At 37.0% G+C, this 9,579-nt stretch overlaps 1 protein-coding gene across 3 annotated transcripts in view; it reads right to left on the bottom strand.

Annotated features, from left to right (window-relative positions):
- The window catches only part of PCCA (propionyl CoA carboxylase, alpha polypeptide), a 577,332-nt gene that overhangs the window by 392,639 nt on the left and 175,114 nt on the right, over positions 1–9,579 (bottom strand). The gene's annotated exons all lie outside the window — the stretch shown is intronic.

Here is a 9,579-nt window from a genome sequence, read left to right as displayed (position 1 = left end):
CCTCATTGCATACTCCTATGATAAAAATAATGCCCTAAAATATAATACTTTTAGACTATTCTCTCCCCCATAGACTTCAATGCTGTAAACATATTTCATCCAGTTTTTCTGTCTTACACCCACCCCAATGCCAGCCTCAATTTTTAAAAATTATCATCATTGCTTACACAACTAAACAGACTTACATACAATATAATCGTGTTAAATTTACTTGTCCATAATTTCTAAATAAAATAGGAAACAATTTCTTATATTTATTTAAATCCTTTCTGCAACAACTCTGACTTAACGTATTGTTCAGAGAATAAATACAATATATTATCTCCACCTTGTGGTCAGCTTTATAAAAATTAACAAACTAAAAGGGGCTCTGTTTCTTTCATCTGTATGAAAACCTGGTAGATTAGTGGTTAACACGTTGCTGCAAATGACGGTAACACATCAGAGGAGAGAAAAAAAAGTGTTTCTAAGCACGGTCGTCAATTTAAAAAAGTGTGCAGCAACATGTTAACAAGTTGTACTGCCAATTCAAAGGTATGTGGTTCAAATACACTAGCTGCTCCATGAGAAAAAAATGGGCACTCTCCTCTCTGGTGATTTGCTATCTCTGAAAACCCACTGTAGAGTCAGCTACGAGTTGGATCTTACTTAACAGTACAAAACAACAAAGAACAACTTTTTGCCCAAGAATTCCTTCTTTCCACATTAGAGTGAACAAGCAAAGACAAAATTCTGATTCCTTCTTTAGAGCTGATTGACTTTTTTTTTAAATTTTATTTTATTTTATTATTATTTTTTGTGTATGTACCATCAAATCAGATCTGACTGGTACAGGAGGAAATTGTCCCTCCTTCTCCGGCAGAGCATCTGGTGGATTTGAACCATGTACCTCTGGGATTGCAGTACAGCTTCTTGCCACTAGGCCATCAGAGCTCCCCGATTTACCTTTTTAAATCACGGATGAAAATAATGCCCAAATTGAAAATTAACTATCAGTAAGTAGGAAAACATATTAAATGTTAGATGTTTTTAAGTCTTCGTGCTTAATTTCTCATGAATTAGACTGCCAATTCCTGAACTACTATAGCTATATAGATTGAATCTCTTTCCTCTCCTGGAGATCTTCTGAACAAACCAAAAACTTTAGATATCTAGTCTTGCATCAATATTTCTTTACCTAAGCTAGCACATTTTAGCTATATTTATCATTGTAATTAATTCAAAATTATCCATGAAAAATTTCAAATTATAGCAATTATTCTCTACAATTCTGAGTTCACTGACCATATTCTTGGTTGACATGTACTAAGAAGATACAAACCTAAAGATAATAACCACAAAAAGTAGTAGGGTACCTAGAAACAGCAAAGATATTTCAATAACACAACATGTTCATTGTTGTTTCTATTGTCAGAAGCCATCGAGTACTACTCGTAGTAACACTATGAACAGCCACCCTAAACCTTGTCTTATTCCTGTGTCATCCTTATCACCTCTGACACATTCAAGCCCATGGCTGCAGTCATTGTGTCAATCCACTTCATTGAGAGTCTTCCTCTCCTTCGCTGACCATGACCCTCCACTTTCCCAAACATGATGTCTCACTCCAAGGAATAGCCTTGTCTAGCTCCAAAGTATGAAAGACGAAATTTCTCTGCCTCCATAGTCTGTTGTATTTTCTATACTATTCCTTATTCCCTTTTCATTTACAAATATGACTATATTATGTGCTTTTTCATTTATAATGTTGCATAAAATCTTTTTGTAATATCTATCCAAAGCTACATATAAACATATGGACAGGATGGAGAAATATGTATTAGATGATACTTCTATTAATATGAAGCTATTTTAAACATCGTGTCCAGATTATATCTTTGTCAAATTAAAAGAAAGTTCTACTATGTGCTTTGTTCTTTCTTTTTGGGGGTGGGGGTTTATTGATATTTTAATGTAAGTTTATAAAGAACATGGATTTCCATTCATTCATTGTTACACATTTTCCTCACTGCCCACCCCAATGGGTTGTTTCCATCTCCTTGCTTTTGTGAACAATGCAGCAATAAACATGAGTGTGCATATATCCGCTTGGGTGGCAGTTATGGTTTCTTCAGGGTATATTCCCAGTAGTGAAACTGCTTGGTCAAATGGTATTTCTATTTGCAACTTTTTGAGAAAGCATCATACTACCTTCCATAGTGGTTGCACCATTTTACACTCCCACCAACAGTGAATAAGGTTTCCAGTCTTTCCACAACCTCGCCAGCATTTGTTGTTTGTTGCTCTGTTGAATTTTGAACATTTCTTCATGTGTTTGTTTGCCATCTAAATATCTTCTTTGTTGAAGTATCTATTCATATCCTGTGCCCACTTTGCAATAGGGTTGTTTACATTTATTTTGTTGTAGTGCTTGAGTATTCTATGAATTCTAGATATAAGTCCCTTATCAGACATGCCATTACCAAATATGTTTTTCCCAGTTTGTGGCTTCCCTTTTTATTCTGTTGGAGAAGTTATTTGATGTGCACAGGGATTTGATTAATGGACATTATTTAAAACTATTTACGTGAAGTAATATGAAAAGGCATCTTATTACCTAATTTACTGAAGCACGAAAGCAAAAAAGAATCACAAATTAACTACCTACCAAATCAGAAATATAAGACAGAAATGAGTGTGGTAAGACTGGAAAAAGGATACATACAGGGAAAGAATCATATACATAGCACAGAACATAGAAATTAAAAAGTTAATTATGAATTTCAGTTGATAAGGGATTAAACCAACACTAGGGAGCTAACACAAACTTGGGAAGAAATAGTATAAAAACCTCTTCTACTCCAGACTAGTCAGACAGTTCCTAAAACATATTGTTAACTTCTATAAACCCATAAGATATAGCATTATTATCAATAAATGGGAGAAGTTTCTATTTTGAGTAACAATGGACTAGGAGGAAAAGCCATAAAGACTTATGTGAAATACACTTTTTAATCTTCCTAAAAGCTTTAAGAAACTGAAAGACAGTGAAGAACACAAACCAAAATCTCAAAGTAGATGAAAGTCCTCAGGAGAGAGCCTAGCAACAGGGGACCTTTTGTAAAGGAGACATCTGCCAATCCACAAGACGATGACGGAAGGGCAAGCTACACTTCTAACAATTTCATAGAATGAGAGGGTGTAAAAATGGAGTGCTCTAACTTCATGAGGCTAGGTCAAACATACCTCCTTCTCCTCAGCCTTTTGACCAATTCTGACCTCAACCTTCCCACTCACAGCACTCTCTATTACTCTGCGGAGTCTAATAATTCATGACAAAGGCCACACGGAATTCACAGGCCATACTCCCAGTTATGGAGTTTATAAGAGAAGTAATAGGTTACAATTTAGGTTCACGACTGCTCAGGATACCATTATTCAATCAGGTCAGCTACTTCTCTGTTGTGCCATAATCCCTCTGCACCCTCAGACCCTCAATCTAGGCTGTGCTCTATTTAGGCAAGTTCTACAAACCTCTTTAAGCCCTACAAATAAATGAACAAAGGGACATCATTCTGCCAAAATAACCTTGGCCTAAAGGTACTCAAGTCTAGCTCTGTGGGACAGGAAATTTAGCTCTGCCAAGTGTCTGAAAACACCCTACTTGGAAAACAAACCTCCTGCAAGTTGGTAGGCAGATCTGTTACTTCATGAGCCATGAAGCCATGGCCTGGCAGTCTCCTACTATCATTTCTCTGCCTCTGCTTTTCACCATCTCTCACTATTTCTGGCATTACAACTCTCTTGATCTAGGTCAAAGAAGTTCACCATTCAGGCCTCCTTCATCAAAATAACATATTATACTCCCATTTGTTTCCTTGTTAGTCAAGAGATCCTTCTATCCAACTCTGAAATATTTCATTTCAAGGCTAGTGGGATGACAAAATTGACCAATCCTATTGTTACGGGGTTTTATGCCTTATTTGCATAATTGCACTCCTTAAAGAGGGCCATGTGCTTTATTTAAATTATTTGCAAGTTATCCAATCCCATTGGTGGGCCACACATAACTCATTTGCATAGCACAATCTAGAATTTGGGCAACATAGTGCTAAAGTTCCTCTCAAAATTCAAGGCATTAGTGATCTCGGATAGACTGGCAATAGGCCATTGTGAATGAGACAATCATAAGATCTACTATGCTAGGAATGAAAACAGAGAAAGAATGCTGTTGCATTTATACTGGAAAAAGATAATTTAAAGATCTGTCATAAAGTAAAATGTGAATGACAGGATGCTATCTATATGTATACAAGTAAAACCTGTTAATATGACTATTATTCAAATATATGCACCAATAGCTAAAACCAAAGAAGAGGAAATTGACAATTTCCACCAACTGGTGCTCTGAAGGAATTGGCAAAAAAACAAGGACCCAAGAATTGATGGCACACCAACGGACATATTTCAATAAACAGATACTGTCCTGGATGTGCTCCAGGTTATGCCAAGAAATCTGGAGGACAACCACCTGGCCAACTGACTGGAAGGGATCCATATTTAGTCCCATTTCCAAGGAAAAAAAAAGATAATTGACTGAGTGTGGAAATTATAGAACAATTATCATTACTATCACATGCAAGCAAGATCCTGCTGAAAATTATCAAAGAATGCCTGAAACGGAGAACTGCCAAATGTGTAGGCTGGATTCAGAAGCAGCTATGGCACTAGGTAGGTACATTATAGCCACTGTCAGATGGATCTTAGCTGAAAGCAAAGAGCATTTGACTGTGGTTAACACTGAAAAGAAAAGGAATCCCAGAACTCTCAATCATGCTCATACAAAATGAATACCTAGACCAAGAAGATGTCCAAATAAAGCAAGAGAACGCTGTATGGTTTTAACTCAGGAAGGCTCTGTGCTAGAAATGTATCCTTTCTCCATACTTAATCAATCTGTATGCCAGCAAATCATTTATGAAGCTAGACTCCATGAAGCAGAATGTCGCACCAAAATCTGATGAATATTTATCAACAATCTTTATTATGCAGATGACATAATCTTGCTAGTTGAAAGTAAGGAGGACTTGAAATGCTTGCTGCAGAAGAACAAGGTCTTCAATATAGATTATATCTCAACATCAAGAAAACAGTTTCTGCTGCCTGCATTAGATTTTAAAATAAATTTTAAAAAAACCAACAATGACGAAGGTCCTCACTACTGGGCTAAGAAGTAACATCATGATGTATGGAGATATTGTCAATAATTCCAACTTGCTTGGATCAACAATCAACATCCTTGGCACCAGGAGTCAGGATATAGAAGGCTTACTTACATTGGAAAAGTATACTGTGAGGGATTTTTCCAAAATATTGAAAAGCAATTATTTCAAAATGAAGAATAAAGTTCACCTGATTCAAGCCATGGTCTTTTCAATCACCTGTTATGTTAAGCTGGACAATGAACAACGATAACCAGGGTAGAGGGGTTGGTGGGTGGATTTATTCCTTGAGTTGTGGTGTTGGAGAAGAGTATTCAATGCCCCATTGACTGTCAAAAGAACAAAAAGATATGGAAAATGCGCGGCCAGAGTGCTCCTTAGAGGCAAAGATGGTGAAGACCTGTCTCTCATACTTTGGGAAAGTTGCTAAGAGAGGTTATTTCTTGAGACATTATGCTTGTGAAGGGTCAGTGAAAGACAGAAAGACCCCAAGAGGAGAGACACAGTGACTGTATCACTGTACACAAGAATATCAAAGATGATGAGGATGGCACAAGATAGGTTGCTATAAGTTTTAATCGACTCTATGACACCTAATAATAACAGTGGTGAGGAGTTGAGCTCACTTACCAAAGGCAGGTGGTTTGAATTCACGAGCTGCTCCACTGAAGAGCAACAAGCAATCTCCTCCTGTGTGATTTACAGTCTATGAAAATGTACTGGAAGGTCACCTATGAGTGATTTTCAATTTGAGAGCACCCAACAACGACAATATAGCAGGAAGAAGGCCTGGTGGCCAAGTGGGTAGAGAGTGGCATTCCTAATCCTAAACGGCCACTCAGGTCTAGCAGTTTAAATCCAACCACAGCTCTAATGAAGAAAAATGGACAATGTCCTCCCAAGTTATAAATAGCTTCAGAAATCGACTGGAGAGTCAGCTATGAGTTGGTTCTGATTCGAGAGCAATGAAATTCAGCTTTTAATAGCTAGAAGAACTATTAAAGTGATATAGGAGATTGTAGGTCCTCTCTTAATTTTTTCAATCATTGAACCTTTCATGGTTGAAGGATTAACCTTTGCTTACGAATCATTTTGAGGAGCTTAATGGCATAGTGATTATGCAAAGGAAGGTTAACTAAAAGGTTACCAGTTTGAATCCATAAGCTATTCTTCAGGAAAAGAGAAAGTGAGTATTATTAAGATTTATAGTCCTAAAAAAAAAGGAAAAAAAAATTTACAGTCCTGGAAAACCAATAGTAACGTCATCATTAATAAATAACAACTCAGTGGTAATGGGGTTTTAGTTTCTTGATCATTTGATAAAAAGTTAGTACTATTAAAAAAATTAATCATTAACAAGTGACTATATATCAAGTGACTAATACCATCTAAGGTGAAGTGATCCCATATAACATATAAGGTGAAGAGATCCCTTATAACACATAAGTTGACGAGTTCCCATATAAAAAGTGACTAATATCATCTAAGGTGAAGAGATCAACAATTGATCTCTCTTCATATAAAGCTGAGAAAGAAAAAAATCAGAGATTATTAGGATTGATGTTGTTAGGTGACATCAAGATGAATACAATTCACAGTGACCCTATCAACAACAAATTGTAACCCTGCCCTAACCAAAAGACTGATGGACCCACATGCATTCCAATCTTGATCTTGAGAACAGACAGACGAGATGACGCCCAACAACCATTCACGACTCTAAAAAGAATCACAAAAGAAGTTCTCTCATGGAGGAGGAAAAACTGTGGTACAAAACTCAAAATCAAAGAGAATGCCAATCTTCCTCCCACCCTGTCCAGGTTTGGTTTTGTTTGTTTTATAATTTTCTTGTAAGTGTGTGCGTGTGTACACTGTCAAATCAGATCCACTGGTACAGGAGGAGATTGCCCTTCCTTCTCCAGAAGAGTATCTGGTGAATTCAAACCATGTGCTTCTGGGATTCCTGTCACCAGGCCACCAGAGTTCAAGAATGCCAATCTTAATGGCTTGATAGAGACTGTTAGAACTGCTAAAGTCTTTTGTCACCCTTTAAGCCTGGACTTGAATTACTCTCTACAATTCAACTCTCTAACAAAAATTAGACAGGCCACTAAAATTACCAAAAACACTAGAGAAAAATGCACTCCCTCTTGGCCATAGGAGGTTAAAAGGGCAACATTTGCCTAAGGAAATTACTAAGAAAGCAAGAAGCAATAGGAAAGAAAGAAAAATGAAGACCAGAAACATAGGGAAGAAGTGGGACTGCAATTATTATTATTATTATTATCATCATCATCATTATGCAATAAAGTGAGTATGGATTGTGGACTGGAAAAGCAATTTGCTTTGCAAATTTTAATTCAATTCAAAATGAAAAGCTATTTTTTTTATAACTCCTTCAGTATGACAAACAGTTGTAAGGGTGACATGATTCACTGCACCTCAGAGAAAGGTGGGCAGTTTTCCTGCCATAAAGATTTGAGCCTCAGAAATCTGGAAGAGTTTATCAATGTTGACTTGACAATGGTGGGTGTTGGGAAGAAAAGGAGACCCTGGTAATTCTCAGTAGATTCTGTGCTATTTGTCTATGAAAGTAAAGCTATCCTTACAAAAAATAGTTCTTTTTTTTAAAAAAGTCGATTTACAAACATCAATTATACATCTACTTACATGCATTCAATCACTACCACTTCATTTTTAGTACTATGTGATCATGGAACAATCATCTTACCAAATAATCTATTTTGCCTTTCTCCTTGGTTTCTGAGAAGTAATTCTTGAAATTTCCTGAATTATCTAAGTGTCTTTAATATCTAAAACCTCCATAGAACAGCTGAGCATTTATGAGAAAGGGTTGAACAGATCAGAAAGATCATCTGACAGTAAGTAATGTCAGGAAGCAAGATTCAAATTACCATGGACAAGGCCTCAATCATGACTGTGTAGGAAAAACAATAAAAAATCTAAACATAGAGGCTCTGAGAATTTCCTAATTTGTAATGGAAAGGTGATGTGCCCTCTCTGGGTTATGGGAGTTCCACATTGGGAACTCTCCCAGACCTCACCAATGTGTTTCCTCCTGGTGATGATTCTGATTTGTACTTTTAGCTAAAATAAATCTGTAAATGTAAGGAAAGCACTTCCTGTGAATTCTCTGAGTTGTTCCAGCGAATTAATGAACCCAAAGTAATAGTGAAGCCCATCAGAAGAAAAAAGTGAGGGCACCTAGGGAACACCTCTGAATTTTCAGCCAAAAGGCATCCTGAAGAGGCACTGAGGTAACAGCAAATGTGCAATGACTAGGGGAGAAGTAAGGATGTTGATTCCTGCATTTGCAGTTGGTATCAGCCTATGTACAGTCCAAAAGACAATATACTTTTTTAACTGATGAGTACGGATGTAGAGGCATCCAACTGGTGGGTAGTGACTGTATGAGCTAAAAAAAAGTGGAAAATTGGGGGCTTAAATTACTCTTCAGGTTTGCTATTGGTGTAATGTACCATTTAAAGGACCATGACTCATAACAATCCTATAAACGATGTATTTAAATCATATCCTATCCTGAACCATCCTAACAATCTCTGCAATACTTGAGCTCATTGTTACAGGTACTAGGTCAATCCATCACACTGAGGGTTATCCACTATTTCCCTGAACTTCTACATCTCCCAGGATGGTGTATTTTCCCAGGGGCCAGCACCGTCTGAAATCATGCCCAAAATATGTGAGACAAAGCCTTACCATTTCTGCCTCTAAGGAGCACCCTACTTGCACCTTCCTCGAATACATATTTGTGTATCCTTATGGCAGTCCACGCACAGTCAACACTCTTCTACAACACAACAATTCAAAGGCATATTGGTAGGTGAAAAGGACCAAGAACAGTATGGATTCTCATAATTCTGCAGTTCTACAACTAGACAAATTCTCACTAAATGTAGGCGCAAATGCGTATCAGAATCTGGCCCTTTATTAAAAAAAAAAAGTTTTTAGTCATTACACACTTAACCAATCATCAACTAGCCATTTTACACAATGCCACAGAAGCTATTTATATATTCATAGATGTCTGCTTATGTAAAAGGGATATAAAAGTATCCAGTTTGATGCATGTACAGTCTAGAATAAATCTGAACATTCAGATTAAGACAGACTAGGAAGAAGGATTGGCCACCCACTTCTGAAATAGCAGGCCTCTGGAAACCCTATGTACAACAAAACACACGCAGATTAACAAAAAGGGCAACCTAGGTAGAACTATCAAGTATGGAAACACAAAGGAGGAGGAACAGTTGTAAGCAGACCCTAGTGATTGGTACATGGAATGTGAGAGCCATGAATGAAGGCAAATTAGAAATTGTTAAGAAAGAAATGGAAC

Source organism: Elephantulus edwardii, unplaced genomic scaffold, assembly GCF_000299155.1.
Source record: "Elephantulus edwardii isolate Elephantulus edwardi_28Jun2011 unplaced genomic scaffold, EleEdw1.0 scaffold00003, whole genome shotgun sequence".
Classification (NCBI taxonomy): Eukaryota; Metazoa; Chordata; class Mammalia; order Macroscelidea; family Macroscelididae; genus Elephantulus; species Elephantulus edwardii.
Note: the sequence above shows the minus strand (reverse complement) of the source record. Positions and strands in the feature narration are given on the sequence as shown.